The sequence below is a fragment of the Trichosurus vulpecula genome, chromosome 3 (genome assembly GCF_011100635.1).
Source record: "Trichosurus vulpecula isolate mTriVul1 chromosome 3, mTriVul1.pri, whole genome shotgun sequence".
NCBI lineage: Eukaryota > Metazoa > Chordata > Mammalia > Diprotodontia > Phalangeridae > Trichosurus > Trichosurus vulpecula.
In genome coordinates this window covers 213,971,744-213,994,410 of record NC_050575.1, presented here as the reverse complement: position 1 = coordinate 213,994,410, position 22,667 = coordinate 213,971,744, and the positions used below count along the sequence as shown (strand labels likewise).

The following is a 22,667-nucleotide window of genomic DNA, read 5'->3' as shown; positions in this document are numbered from 1 at the left end:
TAAATAACTGATCCCGTGGTCTGATCCTGCTGCTAGTTCTCAATAAGGTTTGAAATTGCAATTTTCTAACCCCCCCCCCCGCCCCCGTCAGACTCGCCATGCTGCAGAAGGAGCCTCTGGCTACCTTTAGGTTACACAGGAAACTTTGCACCAGGATGCATATAGCTGTGGGTTCAGAGGTCAGAGCCCAGAACCAAATCCATTTCAAACCTTGTCTCATCAAGAATATAATTTTCTCTCTTTCATAAATCCATCCATTTCCCTGAGACTCTGCGAAAAGTAATAAGATAATGAAGTCTTAGCTACTTGGAGGAAAGACATTGTGTTACATACCAAGCATCATTATTATTACAGAAAATTAAAAAGCAACAGCGGACTTAACATTAAAATTTACATTGATCAGGCATTTTTTTCCCTGCTACCCACCATAAAATTGCATTAAATATAGCCCCAGTTAATGTGAACTATAAAAAATAGTGCTGAATGGTTTGTATTTGCTGCAGAATTAATGAGAAGTATATTTTAAGGAAAATGTGAAATTTATGTTGAATTTTTTTTAGAACAAGTGTCAGGGGAGGGGAGCACTTGAAATATTTTTTTCCCTTAGTGATGATTGGGAACAGGAATTACAGATTTATTCCTAAGTGAATTTATCATAGGATCTACAACTGAAATGTACTTTAATCTGTAATCTATGACAACTCCCTCATTTTACAGATGAGGAAACTGAGGCCCAGAAAAGAGAAGTGATTTGCCCACACATTACACAGGCATTAAGTAACATAATCAGAATTCAAACTTGGGTCCTCTGACCCCAAATCCTGTATTCTTTCCAGGCTCCCTCACATTTTCAGCACCATACACTGTACTTGTCATGAGTCCAGAGAGTTTATTAGCAAATCAAAATAAGAAATAATGTCACCAGAGTGGCAGTAGGTATTGACAGGAACAGAGTTGGTCATAATCATAATGTGCCTGAGATGCAAGGAACAAGGGTACAACTCACTACTTTACATTCATTCCCTTGCTTATTCTCGTGCTAATCACCGTTCATTTTGGCGGTCAGAGCAATTGACATTGATCACTGCCCCACTGGCGATTGGTACAGAGACTGAAAGGTGGCTGAAACTGATGATGCCAGTTCCTTGTCACCCACTTATAGCTTCCAAATAACTCTTGAATAGTGTGAGGAGGATTATTATTCGGTATCATTTGTCCCAGTTTTTTTACCCAGCGAAACTGAGTCAAAGAAGCAGTCATAATTCATCATTCTGTCGCCCAAGACAAATTCATTGGGTTAGAGGGATCAATAAGTCAATCACATTTATTAAGTACTTACAATGTGCTAGGCACTGTGCTAAGTGCTAGGGCTACACACAAAGGTGAAAACACAAACACACACACACACACACACACACACACACACACACAGTCCCTTGCCCTCAAGGGATGCACATTCTAATAGAGAAGACAACATGAGAATGGGTTGTTGCTGTTGTTTGTCCTTTGATTTTGGAGAGGACCAATAACATCACAGGGTGATGTCTTGACTTGCGCATGAATTGAATATGAGTGAGGTGGAGTTGCACAAAGTTGTCAGCTTCTCTCTCTCTCTCTCTCTCTCTCTCTCTCTCTCCTCTCTCTCTCTCTCTCTCTCTTTCTCTCTCCCTCTCCCTTCCCTCTCCCTCTCCCTCTCTCCCCCTCCCTCCCGTGAGTCATGGAATTCCAGTGGTGGGACAAGAGTCAAGATGACTGGTGATGGCCCAGGATACAGTGGATGACATTGGCATCTTCAATGTCTGACCAAGCTCTAAGCCCTCCACAGTGCCTGCTTCAGCTGCCTTTGTGGCCATTGAAACAAATTCTTCTTACCCACCCATTCTGCTGGGGGAAGTTTTCACATGCTTGGGGTAGACATCTCCCAAACACACTGGTGGGTTTGTGGCCCATCAACCTGGTTTAGCCCATGTACTGAGATGGTTCACTGGGGTGTGGCCACTGTGTATGCTACTGCTTCTTGGAGCCACAGGTGAAAATTGGGTGGTGGGTGGACACCAAAAGTAGATGAGCAGCCCTGAAGAGGACTTGATGGTCCTCACACCAGAGCTACTGGTCCTCCCTGAACACCCCATACACCCCATGAAAGTAGGTCATACAAGATATGTACTGAGAAGATAGAAAGTAGTTTGAAAGGGAAAGGTGTTAGAAAATGGGAAGACTGGGAAAGGCTTCCTACAAAAAGCAGATTTTTTTTTAGCCTTGCAGGAAGCCATGGAAAGTAAGAGGCAGAGGTGAGGGGACTGGAATTTCCTAGCATGGCAGACAGCTGGTTCAAAGGAATGGAGATGAGAGATGGAATATTGTATTCAAGGAACTGCATGTAAGCCTCTGTAGTTGAATCATAGAGCTCATGAAGGGTGTAAGGTATAAGGAAACTGGAAATATAAGAATGAATCAGGTTATGAAGAGCTTTAAATGCTGCAGGACTTCCTATTTGATCCAGAGATAATAGAAAACCATTGGAGTTCATTGAGAAAGGGGGTAACTTGGTCAGACCCATGTTTTAGAAAGGTTACCCTGGCAACTGAATGGAGGGCAGATTGGAGTGGGGAGAGACTTGAGGGAGAGAGACCATTTAGAAAGCTATTACATTAGTCCATGCATGAGGTAATGGGGCCCAACCTTGGGTGGTGGCACTGGGAGTAGAAAGAAAGGGATGGATACAAAGAGATGTTTTCAAGATAGAAACAAGATTAGCTGTTGGGGTGTAATGAAGAGGTGCCTAGGATGGATGCAATTTTCTGAAGATGGGCAACCAAATGCTCATAGCATAACCCCAACCCTGAACATTCAGAGGAGGTGGACAGGGGAGGGAGGGAATAAGAATGGAGACCACTGGGGGAAGCAGACCATAGGAGAGGGGTATGACTGTTTCAAGACCCTCAGAAGGAGTGGACTTAGGAGAGGAGAGATTGGGGGTAGTTATCCTGTGGATGCAGAAGGATGTGCTGTGAGGCTGGCAGAAAGTCACAAAGTAAGGGAACAGTAGGCTTGAGGAACACCTATAAGGAGGAAACATTCCCTCTCGTTCTCTTCCTGGGGAAAAGGTTCATTCTTCCTATCCTGGTTATGGTTACATACAGAAGAACAAAGGCACATAGCAAGTCAGTGGCAAAGCTTTAAAAAGAAACCTAGCTCTTTTGCAAGGGTACAGTCAGCTTAAGTATAACTCTAAAGAGAGAGGTACAGGAGTTCACTATATGTTGTGTATTTACCCTTAGAACCCAGGACCCTTTATTCAGAGGAAGGATACCAGGTTGGTGTGGGGCCTCCAGAGCAAGCTACTCAAGTAAATGTGATTGCTGAACCACTAACAGCCGTGAAAGACCATAGAAAACAGGAGAGAGCATGCAAAATTGGAGATGGGAAAATTTCTTTATCAGGAAGGAAGGAGAGAGAGAGAGAGAGAGAGAGAGAGAGAGAGAGAGAGAGAGAGAGAGAGAGAGAGAGAGAATGGAAGGAAGAAAGAAAGAACAGAATCTGCAGATTATGGACCAATGAGTTTGACTTCAGCTCATGGGAAAAATCTAGCCTGAAGCATTAAAAATATGGTTAAAATCTAGGAAAACAGTGATTACCAAGAGCCTCCAGGGCTTCATCAAGAACAGGTTGTGCCCAACTAAACATATTTCCCTTTTTGGCAGGATTACTAAACTGGAAAATAAGGGGAGTGCTATAAATTCAGTCTGCCTAGATTTTAGGGAGGTTTTTGATAGAGTAACTCATACTAACCTTGTTACAAAGAAGATGGAAAGATATGACTAGACAGCAATTAGATGGATCAAGAAATATTTGAACGGCTGGACTCAATAGTTGTCAGAGCTTCAATGTCTGTATTGCATGAGGTCCCTAGTAGAGTATCCCAGGAATCTGTGCTCTGTCCCTTGCCAAAGGCATAAATGACACTTTTATCAAGTCAGCATACAAGTTGAGAAGGATAACTAATAGACTGAGTCAGGATCCAAAAAGATATTGATAGGCTAGAGTATTGGTCTGAATCTACTAAAAATAAATTCAAATAAATACATTTTTTACACTTGGATTCAAAAATTGAACTTTAGAAGGACAAGTTGAGAAACTTGGGATTAAGTGACAGTTTGAAAAAAAGGTCGAGAGGTTTTAGTAGACCGCAAGCTCAATCCGAGTCAGAAAAACGATGTGACAACCAGAAAGCTAAGGCAGCCTTGGGCTATATTAACAGAGGAATAGCTTCTAGCACTAAGGAAGTGATCACACTAGAGCATGGTATCGGATTCTAAAGAGTAAAGTTTTTAGAAGACATTTATAAGTTGGGGCAGCTAGGTGGTACATTGCACAAATTGCTGGGCCTGAAGTCAAGAAGACTCCTTCCTGAGTTCATATCCAGCCTCAGACACTTCCTAGCTCTGTTACCATAAGCAAGTCACTTAACCCTGTTTGTTTCCTCATCTATAAAATGAGCTGGAGAAAGAAATGGCAAATCATTCCAGTATCTTTGTCAAGAAAACCCCAAATGAGGTGATGAAGAGTTGGACGCTACTGAAATTAATGAAAAGTAAGATGAAAGGTCTAGAGACAGACAACCAGGATGGTAGAGAGCTTTAAGTCCATATGTGGATAGGTTAAAAAAACTAGGGATATTTTTGCATGAAGAAGACTCGGGGTGGGGGGGCACACTATAGCTGTGTTCAAATACTTGAAAGACTTTCATGTCAAAGAGGAATTAGATTTGCTCTATTAGTCTCACAGGACAGAGCCTAGAAACAATCAGTACAAGTTACAAAGAGACAAGTTTTGTCTTGATATCAGGAAAAGTTTCCAAATAAGGAGAGATTTCCAGAAGTGGAATGGACTGCCATAGGGAGTGCCAAGTTCTTAGACATCTTCAAGCAGAAGGCCAGATGACCACTTGTTGGGTTTGTTGAAGTCAGGATTCTTTTTTTCTAATGGATTGAACCAAAAGACCTGTAAGGTCCTTTCCAGTTTTTGACATTCCTTGAGTCTCATTTGAAGAAAGTGGGAGCATTCAACGTGGGGTGAAAACTTGGGGCCACACATGATAGCAGCCTTCAAGCATCCAAAGTACTTTCATGCAGAAGAGAAATTAGAATTTTCTGCCTGACCTTAGAGGAGAGAACTAGGAATAATGGCTAGTGGTGGCAGAGGGTCAGATTTAGGTCTGCTGTAATGGAAAACTTTATAACAATTGAAGCTGTCCAAAAGTGGGATGGGCTGCCTCAAGAAGCAAGGGGTTCTTCCCTAGAACTCTTCAGTCAGAGGCCATTTGCTCAGAATGCTGTCAAGGACATTTTTGTTAAGGAATAGATTGGCCTCTGAGTCCCATCTAGTTGTGACACCCTTTAATTCTGTGATTCTCTACTTATTCTTCCTCCATCCATCAAAACAGACTGTTATAGCACTATTATCACAGAACAGATGCCCACCCTGCCATTATCACTTACACTTCCTGGAACTGAGCTACTCAGAAAGCTTAGACTTCTCAAGTCCTCCACTCTTCCTCACATACCCCAAATCTAATACTTAATTTGACCCAATCCTCAGTCCTCCCACCACCCCATTACCTACTCTGTCTGAACATTCATCCTGGGAGGCTGCCCAGGACAAAAAAAGTGTCCAGAGTCTCTGGCCCTTTGACTCATCATCATGAAATGAGTCCTATATAGAGAGCAGAGGAAAAGTGTGAACCCATAAAAATGATCACAATGGGTCAGTCAACTAACCTTGGACTGAGTCAGGATATCTGGGTTCTCCTTTGGAGTCTACTGAACATCTATTCCATCTCCTTTCTCCATGCTTTTGCCCAGGCTGTCTCCCATGGCTGGAATGCATCCCCTCCTTGCCTCTACCTCTTAGATTCTCTAGTTTCTCTTAAAGCTCACCTTCCATGCTACATCTTGCATGAGGCCTCTCCTGATCCCTCTAAGTACTAGTACCTACCCCTTCAAAAAACTGCCTTGTATTTATTTTGAACATACTTACAAGTCTATAAGTTGTCTCCCCAATAGCACATAAGTTCTTTGAGAATAGGAGCTGTTTCATTTTTGTCTTTGAATTTCCTGTGCCTAGTATAGTGCCTAGCTCGTAGTAAGTATTTCACAAATACTGGTTGGTTGAGTGATTGATTGATTAACATTGGGGAAGCCAGTTGGACTCTCAGGGCCTCAGTTTCCTCCTGGGTAAAATATAAAGGCTGTACTAGAAGAACTACTAGGGTCCCTTACAGCTCTGAAAACTGATTCTGTTCTTCCTTCTCACCTGTCACACTTTTACCTTCTCCCTATTCTGCCAGGAGCCCCGGGCTAAAAAGACAGATATCTCTCTGTGGCAGAGCTCCATTTCAGCCTTCCAAGAAAGCAAAACAAAACAAACAGACAGAGAGGGGAAATTGGGCTGCTTCTTATCATTTCTCACTTCATGATTCCCTCCAACCCTGGCCTGTATTCTTCTAGGGCCTGGGCACAGGGGGAAAGGTCTATTTATGAGACTACATCAGATTACACTCTATTTATGGGTAATGAACCTTTGGGTAAATCTGGAGCCAAGGGAAGGCAATGGTTATTATACGTTGTACTGTGGTTTCTTCTCTCCATATTATAACCCCCTGCTAAGTTTTTACTCTTCTTTCACTGTCTCTTGAAATGGATGAAAATTAGCTTATTTTGACTATGTAGTACCATTTGCTCTCCTCCAGCAAAGTCCTACTCTGGTTGTCTATCATGGGGTGGAGGGGCTGCCGTTATTGAAGGCTAGACCAATGTACCAAACGCTCTGGCAAGTTTCACAAGACTGGAAAAGGTTTCAAAGACGGTCCTGGCCACAGATTTCCTGACGTCCTCGGACCATCTTAGAGGTGAGGCTACGTAGCTGAAGTCAGTTGATAGAGAAGATCATTTATTTGTCAATCATTGACTTGAACTTATTTGCTTTGAATTAAGCTGAAAAAAATAGGGTGGTTAGAGCAAGAAAGTTGACACTGGAACTCTTGTGCCCTCAAGTCCGCTCCTTGATGGCAGGAACTGGTTTTTGCCTCTTTTTGTATCCCCGCTGTTTAGCACAGTACCCTACATGTAGTAGTAGATGCTTAATAAAATCAATGTTTGTTGACTGACTCTAAGCCTTAGTTTGCCAATATGCAAAGTTCATTTCAGCTCAATAAACATTGACTGAGTGCCTGCTTAATGCAGAAATCCTGCCTCCAGTGCGTCATCATGGCATAGAGGTAACCCCTGGTTCTTGAAGGCTACCCTGTACTAGCAGGAACAAGCTCTTTCAGCTTTTCTATTAGGTTGGATAGGGTTCAAGTAATATGACAGACTGTGTATGTTGTCCAAAGGCCTAGCCAAGTACAGACAGTCTCATCACCAGCAGGTTGGCCATTAGGTAATGAACTCTTTGGTAAAGGTGGCTGTGAGGTTCTTGTCCAGTGACCAGTGAATTGGCATACCCATAGAAGATCTAAACCACATCTAGTTTGACATTCCTTCCCAGCTAGGGCCTATGAGAGGAGAGCTCACAGATTCTCCTGAGACAGATCTAAGAAACAAAACAAAACAAAAAGAAGTTAGAACAGTTTATTTCTTTTGAAAATCACATCCCTAGAGCAATAAGAAACATGAGATACTATTTGGTCATCAGACCTTCAGGAACTCATGAGAAACAGGGGAAAGGGTAGTTAGAGATTATTTGAAAATGCCTGTGGCCAAGAGTGAAGTAGAGACATTCTGTGAAGAACTAGACAAGATTCTGCCAACCATATCAATAGATACCTTGACACTCAATTACTTCAAAGCAAAGGTGAGCACAGGAGAGATTAAAAGAATATACGCTGGAAAAATAAAGCCCAAGGATCAAGACATGAAAGAGGCCTCAAAATTACCCAGACACCTCTCAACCTAAAAACTCTCTTCAGGAAGAAATTCCGCAGGTGCTAAACACAAAACTCACCTGACAAAATGAAGTGGATTCTATCTTTACAGACAGGGATGCAGCCAGCATAGGCAGCTAGGTGGCACCATAGTGCGCGGAGTGCTGGGGCTGGAGTGAAGGAGACTCATCTTCCTGGGTTCAAATGTGACCTCAGACACTTATCAGCTGTGTGATCCTGGGCAAGTCACTTAACCCTGTTTGCCTCAGTTTCCTCATCTGTCAAATGAGCCAGAGAAGGAAATGACAAACTACTCTAGTATCTTTGCCAAGAAAACCCCAAATGAAGACAAGAAGAGTCAGACATGACTGAAAAATGACTGAACCACAATAAATGCAGCCAGGTCATTGACTGTTCAGAGCCAAGGTCAAAACCTATATTAAACTAGAAGAATAAAGGAAAGAAGATCATGCATGTGATTACGACAGCTCGGACACAACCTGTTTAAAGGGGATTCTGATCCTAAAAAATGGGAAATGGATAGAAGTAAAAATATTGATTCTGAGTTGCCTCCCTCCCCTTCCTTTCTGAAGGGGAAAGGAGCATCAGAATGGAGCCTCTGATTTCATTGATATGGAGAATTCCTGGATGAAGTAACTCCCTCATCCAATGCATGTGGGTGGGCGCCTTCTCTGCCGTTGGATGTATTGGGTAGGCAAATCCATAAGACCACTTCTACATTCCATTAGAAGTATGATACCACTTAATGGTCTGGATTTTTCTGTGAAGATGATTAAAGAACATTTTTGTTGAACTGCTATAAATAGTGAATGAGATTTCCAGCCTTGGAGAATGGTTTTGCGAATACATGTGCATTGTTGCATGCCCTCATGTATACCATGATAACTGTACAGATTACTTCCCAAGCCTGGAACACACTCTCTCCTCACCTTCATCTCCCAGAGTTCCCCATCTTAAGTGCTACTTCCTCCATGGAGTCTTTCCTGATTACCGCAGCTACTGGTGCCTCCCCTCAAAAAAACCCCTTCTATTTAGGTTTTCACTTTATATAAATCTCACATGTACAAGATTAAATATATGTATTGTCTTCATCTACCATACTGTAACTGTAAGCTCTTTGTGTCTTTAGCACCTACCACAGTGAGGGACACACAGAAGGGGCTTAATAAATGTTTGTTCATTGACTGATTAATTGCTTTAGCAGGTAGAAGAGGTAGAAGGTAGATGAGTATCCATTGGAATCCCAGTGCTTAGGGGAGAGCTGGTTCAATCATCCCGTTTTACAGATGAGAACACAGGTCTACAGGAGAAAAGTGACTAGCCCAAAGTCACCTTGCTAATTAGTAGCCAAACCCAGAATTAAGATCAACAATTTGTATGGCCTCCAGGTTGAGGATAAGGCTACGTGCTCACATCCTTAGCTGATTTTCTATCTCATCAGCACAGGTCCTCATTCTGCTACTAATGCAGGTCATCACCCCATCCCTGCCTCCTTATCCTGTATCATTCTCATCCAGGTCCTTCACAGAGAATCTGCCTAAAACACAGAGACTTTCTTCTGGTTCTCTTACTGTCTTAGAGATATGAGTGTGTGACTCAGTGAACCAACCAGCAAGTCTTTATTAAGAGCCTACTATGTGTCAGGTGAGCAGCCATGGGATAATGGATGGAAAGCTGACCTCAGAGCCAGGAAGGAGAGGAAAGGGAGAAGGGTACAAGCATTTTAAGAGCACCTATTATGTGTCCAGCACTGTGCTAAGAGCTTTACAAATACTGTCTCATTTTATCCTCACAACAACCCTGTGATAGAGTGTTGTTATTATCCCCATTTGATAGATGAGGAAACCAAGGCAGACAGAGGTTAAGTGACCTGCCCAACATCACGTGACTTGTGTCTGCGGTTGATTTTTAACTCAGGTCTTCCTGTCTCCAGGCCCAGTGCTCTATCTACTGCCCTACTTATCTGCCCTAGGAAGACTCTGATACATAGAGGTTGTGCGACCCTAAGACACTTGATCACTCTGGGTTTCAGGTGGCTCTCTATAACCATAAGTTGAAGAGAAGATGCTAACCTGTATTTAGCAGAGGGACTTCCCTCATCTGAGGGTTCCCTATATCAATGAAATCATGGGTCCAAGTCCTATCCCTTATGTGCCAAGAACTGTGCTGAGCACCATGAGTAAAAGGACAAAAATGATTCCAGAATCAAAAATCAAAAATTCAAGAAGTTTGATTTCTAATTCTGTTCTGGAACCATCTATCTCTTTTATTTTATTTTCACTACATTCATTTCAATAAATATTTATTAAGTACCCACCATGTGCCAGGCACTAAGCTAAATACTGGGAATACAAATAAGAAAAAGAAAGCTAGTACCTGACCTCAGGGACCTTACAATCTAATGGGGAAAGACAATATACAAGAGGAAGGTGGAAAGAGGGGAATTTGGGGGGTTTCCTGTGTGTGGAATGGGACACAGTGGAAGCATCTTGTTCTCATCTCCTCTTCAAGCCTGTAGCCCATCTGTTTAATACCATTGTCCTTCTGGCGATGCTTTACGGTAATGAGTTGAATGACAGAACACCACCTCCTCGGTAGGATCAAAATTCCAGGTGACCTCTAAGGATAGTGATGACAGGTATACAGGATTCGTACAACACCAGTGATGACTTGAACACAAATGGTACATCATCACCGACATCTATGACATGAATATGTGAGGTTATGAACCATACAGACTTAGCAGTGCCATCAAGGCCAAGTTCGTATTCCTAAAACCAAGGGAACCTGTTTGATCTGGTTTCCAGTACCCCTGAATAGATTAGGCAGGGTGCTGTGATGGACGAAAGAAATACTGGAACTGGAATCATAAAAGATGAGTCCAATTCTTGGTTCTAGGACTCATGAGATCTCTGAAAATGGACATGTCCCTTAACCTCTGAACCTCAGTCTTCTTTAAAAAATGACTAATAGGTTCAAAACACATTTTTTCCAGGGTGCCCATGAGCAAGTCACCCCATTTCTAAGTGCCTCAGGGAAATCCTTTGGACTTTTGATATCTATTAAATCGTAGATGGAGTATGATCTGCATTGGTAGAGGGAATTCCTGCAACAGAAGTCCCACTTGCTAATGAAATCCCAGACCGTTCTCATAAGTGAAGTTCTTTCTGTACTATCTATCTACCAGACAGAGAGACTGTGAATACCACGGGGATGTGAGTGGTTCCGTATCGTAAAACCGGCTTTGGAGAGGGAGGGAGGGGTAGATGTGACAGCGGAGTGCTAAATGATCAATCACTATATAGCTGCTTTGACTCGGTAGTTAAGGCAGCAAAACAAACTCTCAGAAATCCCACAGAGAATCCATAACGAGCTCAGGCAGGGAAACAAAGGGAGCCACCGCCGAGGAGTCTCTCCACATGAGGCCGGCCCGACGTGTTCAGATACAACTATCGGATGTGTTAGAAGCTAGGCAGGGAGTTTGATGAGGCGGAAGGGTTTGTTGTGATGATTTCTGATAGGGTGATTGGCATGGAGAGTTATTTTAAGGGTAGAATGAAGAAAGACTTTCTGAGGGGAGGAGCAGACAATGTGTGGCATCTGACAAGGCCATCAAACAAACCCTGTTGGAGCCGCTGTGAAATATATCAGCTGACATAATAATGAGGTGCCAGCCCTCCAACATGGGCTCTTTGATAGCTTATCCCACGGAGGAGAGGTGTGGCAGAGTGAAGAAGGTGCTGTATTGGAAGTCAGGAAGAGCCAGGTTCAGATCCTGCCTCAAACACTTAGCTGTGTGACCTCGGATGAATCACCTAACTTCTCTGTGCCTCAGTTTCCTCTTCTGTAAAGTGAGGTTACCAGTAGCACAGTTCATAAAATCCTAAATCTGGAGGAAGGGGTATCGGTTGCACAGGGTTGTTGATAGAGTAACAGATCTAAAAGTGAAAAGGACCCCAGCTCAACGCATTCATTTTACAGATGAAGAAAACAGGGCCCAGAGAAGTGAAGGGACTTACCCAGGATCACCCAGGAAGTAAGTAGTAGAGCTGAAATTGGAATTCAGGTCCTGTGACTCTGAGTCCAGCACTCATTACGCTGTACTGCGCTTCCTGGCACATGCAAATGCTCTTTATGTGCCATATACCTGTGAACGGTTGTTGCAGCCATGTACCCAGCTGGAAAACCACTGCTACAAGATGTATTGGTATAATAATAAACAATAGATCACACTGGCATAGTAATAGATAATATCTTACCTTTATGTAGCATTTTTTTGTTCACTCATTTTAGTCGTGCCTGACTCTTTGTAACCCCATTTGGGGATTCCTTGGCAAAGATACTGGAGTGGTTTGCCATCTCCTTCTCCAGATTGTTTTACAGATAAGGAAACTGAGGCAAAGAGGGTTAATAACTTACCCAGGGTCACACATCTAGTAAGCATCTAAGGCTAGACTTGAATTCTTTCTGATGCCAACCCCAAGGCCACCTAGCTGACCTATATAGTACTTTATGGTACCACAAACAATTTACGTGTATCATCTCATGCAATTCCAAAACAATGCTGTGAGGTAGATGCTATGACCAACATTATTTTACAAGTGAAGAAATTAAGGCTAAGAGAATTTAAGTGACTTGTTCAGAGACACACAGCCAAATAAGTATTTGAGTCAGTATTTGAACCCAGGTGTTCCTGCCTCTGAGTCCACTATTCTATCCAGGGCAACAAAATGGGTATGGTCAACAGACTTAATAATCTATTGCTTGATTAACTTAATAAAACAGGGAAAAGAATTTTTTGAGACGAGGCACCATTAACTTTGGCTAATATGATGAAGTTGCTGTCTCACTGACTGGATACCCTATGAGCATGCAAATCCAAAAGAAAGACACGAGTGCATGTTTCTAGTAGAGGAACTAAAACCAATGTAAGCATGGAGATGGGAGGGTGGTGGTGGGACCAAAAAGGAAAGACAGTATTGGGTTTTTTAATAGAAAGAATATAAGTTCCTTAAGAGGATGTTTCATTTTTGTCTTTGTATTCCTAAGACCTTACATATTGGCTGGCCCATTGTAGATGGGTTAAACGTTTGTTGATTGATCAGCGTGGTATCATTTAACATCTTACAATCCCAAAGTCATAGATTTGGAAGGGACCTTTTGGGTCATCTCTTCCAATCTCTACCCAAAGCATGAATTTCGTCTATCAGATCTCCAACCAGGGGTCATCTAGTCTGAACTGACAACCTCAGTTGCATTCAAAGGATTGTATATTTCAAGCTAAAAGGGACTTGTGAATCCAGATTGAGTACAGTGTCCATATGCATGGCTGTCTTCATTGGATTAGAAAATATATTCTTTGGCCTCATTGAGATGATTTTACATTGCCTAAGAAATGGTTATAATGAAATAGGATGGAGAAGCATCTATCAGGTGCTTAGTATCTTTCAAGCACCATATTTACATACTAGAAATGCAGTTATAATCAAGACAGTCCCTGCCTTCAAGGAGTTTACATTCATTGGATAGAGTACTAGACCAGAAGTCAGGAAGATTCGAGTTCAAATACATCCTCAGATACTTACTAGCTATATAACCCTGGTCAAGTAACTGCTGTCTGCCTCAGTTTCCTCATCTGTAAAACTGGGATAATAATAGCACCTATGTCCCAGGGTTGCTGTGAGGAAAAAAATGGGATAATACTTGTGAAGAGATTTGCAAACCTTAATGCTTTATGTAAATGCTGGGTATTATTAGTAGAGGAAGATAATACATATAGGAGAGTCACTAGGTGGCCAGGAAGAATTCACCCCTGAATTAGCACCCCATCAGAATTAGGCAGCTAGCTAACATGGTGGATAGAGCAATGAATGTGGAGTCAGGAAGACCTGAGTTCAAATCCAACTTCAGATACTCACTAGCTGTATGACCCTGGGCAAGTCACTTAACTTATGCCTGCATCAGTTTCCTCATCTGTAATACGGGGACACTAACAATGCCTACCTCCCAGAATCGTTGCAAAGATTAAATGAGGTAACATTTGTCACTTTAAAGTGCTGTATAAATTCTAGCTATTGTTAATTATTATTATTAATTAGAATTTGTGGGTTATTAGGCAAAGTGACAGGAGACTGAGTGTCTGACTTAGGGTCAGGTGCAAATCCCGCCTCTGACCCTGATGAGCTGGGTCAGAGCCTCCATTTTCTCACCTGTAAAATGAGCATCGCGATGCCAGCAGCAGTTGTGTCACAAGATTGTCATGAGGCTCAAATGAGATAACCCATGTGCAAATCCCTTTGCAAACTTTAAAGTTCTGTGTCAATGCCGGTGAGCAGAAGTCGTAGCATGTGTAGAAGCCTGGCGAATAACAGCACGGACCATCTCACTGGTAATCTTCAGCTTGTTTCGTGGCCAGGCGGAACACTACTGAGCCGATCAGCGGCCGTGCAGTCATTTGCTAAGATGGTCAAATGTACCCAGCCAGCCCAGGGGACACAGCCTCGTTCTTCCCGCCGAAGGGCTGCCCACACCTCCCTCTCCCACCAGGATAAGTAGAATCGCCCTCAGTTATAACAGAGTGGAGGCAGCCAGGGTGTCCCTAAAGGAAGTGATCAGAGTCTATTTTGGTGCTGGGGCTAAGTTTGAGAGGAGACAAGGGACTGGGTTTTGTATTTTGCTGTAAACAAATCTGACCCTAGATACAACTTGCCCTTTCCCAATCCCAAACTGGCTAGAAATAAAATGCAAGTTTGGTACCTGCTCTGAAACTTATTGAAGTTCCTGAAGTAAAACTATGGGAGACCTGAGAATTTTGGACAAAAGTTATTGAAACAGTAACTCAGAATCTAATTCCTAAAAGTCTTGGCAAATTTATCCAGAGGGCTAGTGCCAATACAAAAGTATCTAAAATAAAACTTCATCACTCTTTGGATATGTAAGCCTCAGGCCTGAGCAGACATAAACATTTCTGTCTTCCCCCACCTGTTTCCTCCTAAATGGGGCTCTTTGATTTAGAGGAATGGACAAAATTCTATTCTTGCTATTGCTTAAGAACACTTAAACTAAGTTTTCTTTTTAAACACTTTTTTTTTTCTGATGACAGTATTTTATTTATAAAGAGATACATCATTTCTCTTTCCCTTTCTTTTACTCGTTGGAAACTGTGGATTGCAATTCTTCTGGGTACAATAAGCAAGAACAAGCTTTATGATGGTATCAGTTGCAGGGACAAGTTAATAAAGCTTCATTAAATGACTAATGTGTGGGTACAGAGGTCTGAGCAACTTCATTCAGCTACATCCATGGAGCTCTGGGCTGGGACACTGGATGGGAACAGCGCCCCCTGTAGCTCCTCACTGGTACTACCATCCCCAAACGCCAAAGGACCATCAAGAAAATACAAGGTAGCCCAGCCAAGAATTCCCTTTCTCTTTTCAAAGATGATAAAGGAAACAGAAATTCCAGGATTTGGGCTGGAAAGCAAATTAAATCTTCAAATTAGTTGCAGTTATATTATTCCAAGAGATTAAGAGTATGAGCACAACAAAAAAAGTTCAGTTACCTGATGCTTTTGTCTCTGTAGTTATTCAGTCACGTCCAACTCTTCGTGACCCTATGGACCATACTGTCAGGAGGGTTTTGTTGGCAAAGATACTGGAGCTGTTTGCCATTTCCTTCTCCAACGGATTGAGGAAAAAAAGAGGTTAAGTGACTTGCCCAGGGTCACACAGCTAGTGTCTGAGCTTGCATTTGAACTCAGGTCTTCCTGACTCCAGGCCTTGCACTCTATCCACTGAACTATCTAGCTGCCCCAGCTAGCTGTCTCTACCCACAACAAAAGTTTCCCTTTCATAAACATAAATTTGTCTCACCACTTAACCGACTTCCAGTTTGTCTTTCCATTTTTCTACCTTATTCCCAAAGCCTTAGCCAAATTTTGATGCCTTTTCCCCTACAACCACATACTTGGGGACCTTTAATTTTTCTGTGGTCAGTCCATGAATCTTGAGATTTCTCTAAGCGGTTTGTACAGCACTTGTCGCCATCCAGGGGTGGGAAAGGTGACATTCCAAAGAAGTCCAGAACATTACAACCAGAAGGAACTTTGGGATTCTCTACTCCAATCTTCCCACTTCACAGAAGAAAACCTAGTAATATTCTTTTTTTTTGGCAGGGCAATTGGGGTTAAGCGACTTGCCCAAGGTCACACAGCAAGTACATGCGTTAAGTGTCTAAGACTGGATTTGAACTCAGGTCCTCCTGACTCCAGGGCTGGTGCTCTACTCACTGTACCACCTAGCTTCCCTGTAATACTTTTTTTAAAAATTATACTCATTATGAATATAATTTATATAATTTATGAATATAATTTATTCATAATATAATTATGAATAAAGCTAATAAATGTTTCTTGATGGTTTTCCATTGACCTCTTCCTTTTGCTATCCTTGTCATTACATTCTTTCTCCAAAGAATAATCAGTAAAAGCACTTTAAAATAATAACTGACAAGCATAGAGTACTCTAAAGTTTGCGGAGAAGAGACCTAGTATCAGCTGGGTTGCATAGTGGATAAAGTGCCTGAGTTCAAATTCAGCCACAGACTAGCTGAGTGACCCTTGGCAAGCTGCTTATCCTCTAAAGAATCAGTTTTCTCATGTGCAAAATGGGAATAGTAACGGCACCTAGCTCCCAGGATTGTTGTGAGGATAAAATGAGATATTTGTAAAACTGTTTCACGAGCCTTAAAACACCATATAAGGACTAGTTATTATCGCACGTGAACTGTACAGAAACACCCTGAAGTATCCCCATTTTGTGACTGGGGAAACTGAGGCTTAGATCAGCTTGCTCATGGTCATGTAGCTATTAAGCGTAACTGTTAGGTGAGTACTACACCACCCACCTTTTATAGACACCTGTTTGCAGCGATGTACTGGATCCAGAGCTGAATGTTAAATTTTCAATGTGAGAACTTTAACCTTCGAAACAGGCAAATGCTACAGATTACAAGTTGATTTATTGTTCTGTTGATTGTCTAGAGTTAGGAAAGTAATGGAGAAATGTGGAGAATGCATTTTAAACTAAAAAGCAGTACTTTTTAAAAATCAATTCACCCAATGTACCTAGGCGCATATATTATTTCTCACCAGGTACGAAGCTCATAGTAGATGTTTACTCAACATTTGTTGATTGACTAAGACTAAGAGTGGTTAAGTGACTTGCCCACGGTCACAGAGATTGTAATGGATAAAGATGGGATCTGAAGTTGACCAAACTCCAAGACCAGCACTCTATTCATTGCACTATCCTATCTTTCTGTGGAGAAAAGACAAGAGGATCCCCTTAATTTTTTTTAAATAAGCAAGATAATAAATGCTATCCTAAAGAGTTAATATGAGAATAGAGTTTCTGATGGAGCTGAATGAGAACACATAAGATGTTGCCGATTACTGTCCAGTCACTTGAGGATTTTTTAAAATTTTCATCCCCTAATAAAGAATCTGAGAAATGCTTCTTAATTGAAGAAGTGAAATAAAATAAAAGTTACATTGAGTCATAAAATCAACCACCTGGGAGGAAGAAGGAATTGCCTCCCCCTCCATGAGAATGGGCCATGGCTTGCCTAGAACTTCCCTAGACATAGCTCCATCAGTGGCTTGGAGACTGGTTACCCTGGCCACCAAGAGAGGATTCTGAAAAATGTAAGAACTTGATCTTTAAATATGATACATCTTAATGAATGATTATAAGCCTGATGCCCATAGACCCCTAAAGTGTCCGTAGATGGATTTCAGGGGGGTCTGAGGACTTGGGTGGGAAGAAAATATAACTTTATCCTTACTAATCCCTAACTGAAATTTAGCATTTCTTTGAATTCTTTAAAAAACATTATCCTAAGGAGGGCTACCATAGGTTTCACCAGACATAAAGGGTTACATGACATAAAAAAATTAAGACCTCAACCCATGCTCTAGCCTGGATCAATGTGAGGAGCTGGAGAGTGAGGATGGGAACAGTAGTTAGGAGCTAGCTCAGGCCCTGGGCTGGATAGCCATACTCTGGGGTATTCCTGGGATAATAGATAGCCTGATGATACAATGGATAGAACAAAAGACTTGGAGTCAGGAGGACCTGATTTCAAATCCTGTCTTAGACACTCATTACTTGTGCAACCCTGGTCAAGAAACTTAACCTCTCTCAGCCTCAGTTTCTTCATTTGTAAGAAAGGAAAGAACTTGAACAAGATTGGCCTACAAGGTCCATTCTACTTGTAAAGATGTGATCTTATAATTTTGCATAATTGATGTGAAGAAGCTTTGTTAGAAGTAAAAGGATATGCAAACAAGCTGCTGTTGCTACTATGGTTGGGATAATTATCAAATTAACATCTTTGCTGAATACTAAATGAACTAGGGAAAAACCTGATATACACAGTGAGCCCTTGTGAGGACATGTATTAGTAACTGGGGAGGTGGAAGGGTTTCCACAACAAAATGGAACCAACTCATCCTATACAGGTAAAGCACGTGATGTTTAGAAAACCTCAGGGACTCTATTTATTTCTTCTCTGGCCTTAGAACTCCATTGCTAAGAGTCAGAGTAGAACTATCAGGAGTAGCTCTTGTGGTGTTAATGTGAACAAAGATCTTCCCCACCATTAATCCCCTTAATAGGCCTCAGGTGGAGCTAGTTAAGGGAAGTTTGATTAGGGGAGGCTTGTTTGTAGGAAGGCTCACATGCTTTTGCTAAATAGGTCATGAGAGGTGTGAAACCCTAAAAAGGGTATATATACTCTGAGGGTAGCTGTTAAGCTCAGAACAGCAAGGGCTGTCAGAACTGCAAGCTCCCAGGGGAAGAGAGGACAAAGGCAAGCAGACAACTTGGATTTGTGAGTGAGTGTTTATGGGAAGGCACCAGCAGAGGGGAAGGTTACAGGATGGCTTGGCTCCCTGCTGTGATATTGTGTTTTAATTTCCTTGCTGTTATAATGAAGTAGGCTTACTGGTTTTGGGATATAATTGCTGCTGTGTTGAATTGGAATTATTGGTTTTGAGATTTGATCCTCTGGTGTCTGAATAAATGTTTTACTTCTTCTGTCTTCTATATAAAGAGTCTCGTAATCTGTGATACAGAGCTATACAGGCATATTCATGGTCACCATCGATATTGTGATACTTTCCTTATTGATATAGCTCTCAAGACAAGGATTTAAGGTTAGTGAATGGTAAGGCAGAGTGGGCTCTCTGAAGACCACCTGCCCATGAGAAGCAGTATGGTACAAAGGATAGGAAAATGGGACTGGAGTCAGGGACGCCTGGGTTCACATTCCGTCTTATACACTCACTAGCTTTGGACAAATCACTGAAGGTCTCTAAAGATCTTCAACACAATGGGGAGAATAGTAAGCCCTGCCCCACGGGGCTGTTGTCAGTAAGATAATGTCTGTAACACGATATGCAAACTTTGATACACTGTGTAAATTCTTGATTGGGTCGGGGCGGAGCCAAGATGGTGGCTGGAAAGCAGGGACTTGCTTAAGCTCTCCCCCAGGTCCCTCCAAACACCTGTAAAAAATGGCTCTGAACAAATTCTAGAGCTGCAGAATCCACAAAATAGTAAAAGGAAGCAGGACTCCAGCTCAGGACAGCCTAGATGGTGGCTAGGAGGGGTCTATGGCACTGAGCTGGGAAACAAGCAAAGCAGAGACCAGCATGGGCTGCGCCAAGACCAACCAGACTGGGAGCTGGGTGGAACAGGCTGTAGGGCCCTGAATCATTGAGCTGTGGCAGTTACCAGACTTCTCAACACACAAACACCAAAGACAACAGAGAAGGTTAGTGGGAAAAGCTGCTGGGACAGAGTCAAAGGATCTCTCAGCAACTGGGCCCCCCACCCACCTGGCCGAGAAAGGTGGTGGCAGCTCTGAGGCTGCTTCCAGACCTACAGCTGCAGTTGCTTCCAGCCCCAGGCCACCTGGTAGGAGGAATTAAGTGGTGTATCACAGAGGGAATACAGAGCCTGCTTTGCCCTGCCTGGATCTGAGCTGCAATCTTGGTTGGCGGTTCTTGGGGGAGAAGGAGCACTGGTGTGGCAAGGCTTGATGTGTAGAAGTAACTCTGAAAACAGCAGCACAGCCCTTCATGCTTGGGACAAAGTACTCTCTACTCTACAAGCAGTCATACCCTGACAAAAAGCTCAAGGGTCAAGTAGTTGGCTGGGAACATGAACAGGCAGCAAAAATGCTCTCAGATTCAGACTCAGACTTTGGAATCTTTTTTTGGTGACAAAGAAGATCAAAATATACAATCAGAAGAAGTCAACAAAGTCAAAGAGCCTACATCAAAAGCCTCTAAGAAAAATATGAATTGGTCTCAGGCCACAGAAGAGCTCAAAAAGGATTTGGAAAAGCAAATTAGAGAAGTAGAGGAAAAATTGGGAAGAGAAATGAGAGGTATGTGAGAAAACCATGAAAAACAAGTCAATGACTTGCTAAAGGAGACCCAAAAAATACCGAAAAATACACTGAAGAAAACAACACCTTAAAAAATAGACTAACTCAAATGGCAAAAGAGCTCCAAAAAGCCAATGAGGAGAAGAATTCCTTGAAAGGCAGAATTAGCCAAATGGAAAAGGAGGTCCAAAAGACCACTGAAGAAAATACTACCTTAAAAATTAGATTGGAGCAAGTGGAAGCTAGGGACTTTATGAGAAATCAAGATCTTATAAAACAGAACCAAAGGAATTAAAAAATGGAAGACACTGTCAAATATCTCATTGGAGAAACCACTAACCTGGAAAATAGATCCAGGAGAGATAATTTAAAAATGATTGGACTACCTGAAAGCCATGATCAAAAAAGAGCCTAGATATCATCTTTCAAGAAATTATCAAGGAGAACTACCCTGATATTCTAGAGCCAGAGGGTAAAATAGAAATTGAAAGAATCCATCGATCGCCTCCTCAAATAGACCCCAAAAAGAAATCTCCTAGGAATATTGTTGCCAAATTCCAGAGCTCCCATATCAAGGAGAAAATATTGCAAGCAGCCAGAAATAAACAATTTGAGTATTGTGGAAACACAATCAGAATAACCTTAGATCTAGCAGCTTCTACATTAAGAGATCGAAGGGCTTGGAATATGATATTCCAGAGGTCAATGGAGCTAGGATTAAAACAAAGAATCACCTACCCAGCAAAACTGAGTATCATGCTCCAAGGCAAAATATGGATTTTCAATAAAATAGAGAACTGTCAAGCTTTCTCAGTGAAAAGACCAGAGCTGAATAGGAAATTTGACTTTCAAACACAAGAATCAAGTGAAGCATGAAAAGGTAAACAAGAAAGAGAAATCATAAGGGACTTACTAAAGTTGAACTGTTTTGTTTACATTCCTACATGGAAAGATGACCTGTGTAATTCATGAGACCTCAGTATTAAGGTAGCTGAAGGGAATATAGATATAGATATAGAGATAGAGATAGAGATAGATATATAGATATAGATAGATATAGATATAGATAGATATATACGGAGGGCACAGGGTGAGTTGAATATGAAGGGATGATATCTAAAAAAAATTAAATTAAGGGATGAAAGAGGAAAATATTGAGAGAGGGACAAAAGGAGAGATAGAATGGGGTAAATTATCTCGTAAAATTGGCAAGAAAAAGCAGTTCATTGGAAGGAAAGAGGGGGCAGGTGAGGGGGAATGAGTGAATCTTGCTCTCATCAGATTTGACTTGAGGAGGGAATAACATACACACTCAACTGGGTATCTTACCCCACAGGAAAGAAGGAGGAAGGGGATAAAAAGGGGGACAATAGAAGGGAGGGCAGATAGGGGGAGGAGGTAATCAAAAGCAAACCCTTTTGAATAGGGACAGGTTCAAGTGAGAAAATTGAATAAAGGGGGACTGGACAGAAGGGAGCAAAATATAGTTAGTGTTTCACAGCATGAGTATTGTGGAAGAGTTTTGCATAGTGATACATGTGTGATCTATGTTGAATTGCTTGCCTTCTTAGGGAGGGTGGGTGGAGAGGGAAGAGGGGAGAGAATTTGGAACTCAAAGTTTTAAAAGCAGATGTTCAAAAAAAAAGTTGGTTTTGCATTCAACTGGGAAATAAGATATACAGGCAATGGGGCATAGAAATCTATCTTGCCCTACAAGAAAGTAAGGGAAAAGGGTATGGGGGGAATGGGGTGACAGAAGGGAGGGCTGACTGGGGAATGGGGCAATCAGAATATATGCCATCTTGGAGTGGAGGGGAGGGTAGAAATGGGGAGAAAATTTGTAATTTAAAATCTTGTGGAAATCAATGCTGAAAACTATGAAAATCAGATAAATAATACAATATAAAAAATAAAAAATAAATTATTGATGTACTGTATAAATAATAGCAGTGTTATTGTTAATATTATTTGGAAGTCTGTAGCTGTGGTTTAGGGGCTTGTACCTGTGGTTTCAATGTATTTAAGTGGTGTAGTGGATAGAGTGCCAGGCCTAGAGTCAGGAAAAAGCCTCTTCCAAAGTTCAAATCTGGCCTCAGATACTTACTGTGGCAAATCACTTAACCCTCTTTGCCTCAGTTTCCTCATCTGTAAAATGAGCTGTAGAAGAAAATGGCAGACCACTCCAATCTCTTTGTCAAGAAAACCCCAAACGGGCTCACAAAGAGTCAAACATGACTGGAAAAACTCAACAACAACAACCTGTGATTTC

The 22,667-nt window shown here is 41.8% G+C and overlaps 1 protein-coding gene across 1 annotated transcript in view; it reads left to right on the top strand.

The window, feature by feature from the left end:
- The window catches only part of ALK (ALK receptor tyrosine kinase), a 1,045,272-nt gene that overhangs the window by 713,596 nt on the left and 309,009 nt on the right, over positions 1–22,667 (top strand). The window lies entirely within an intron of this gene.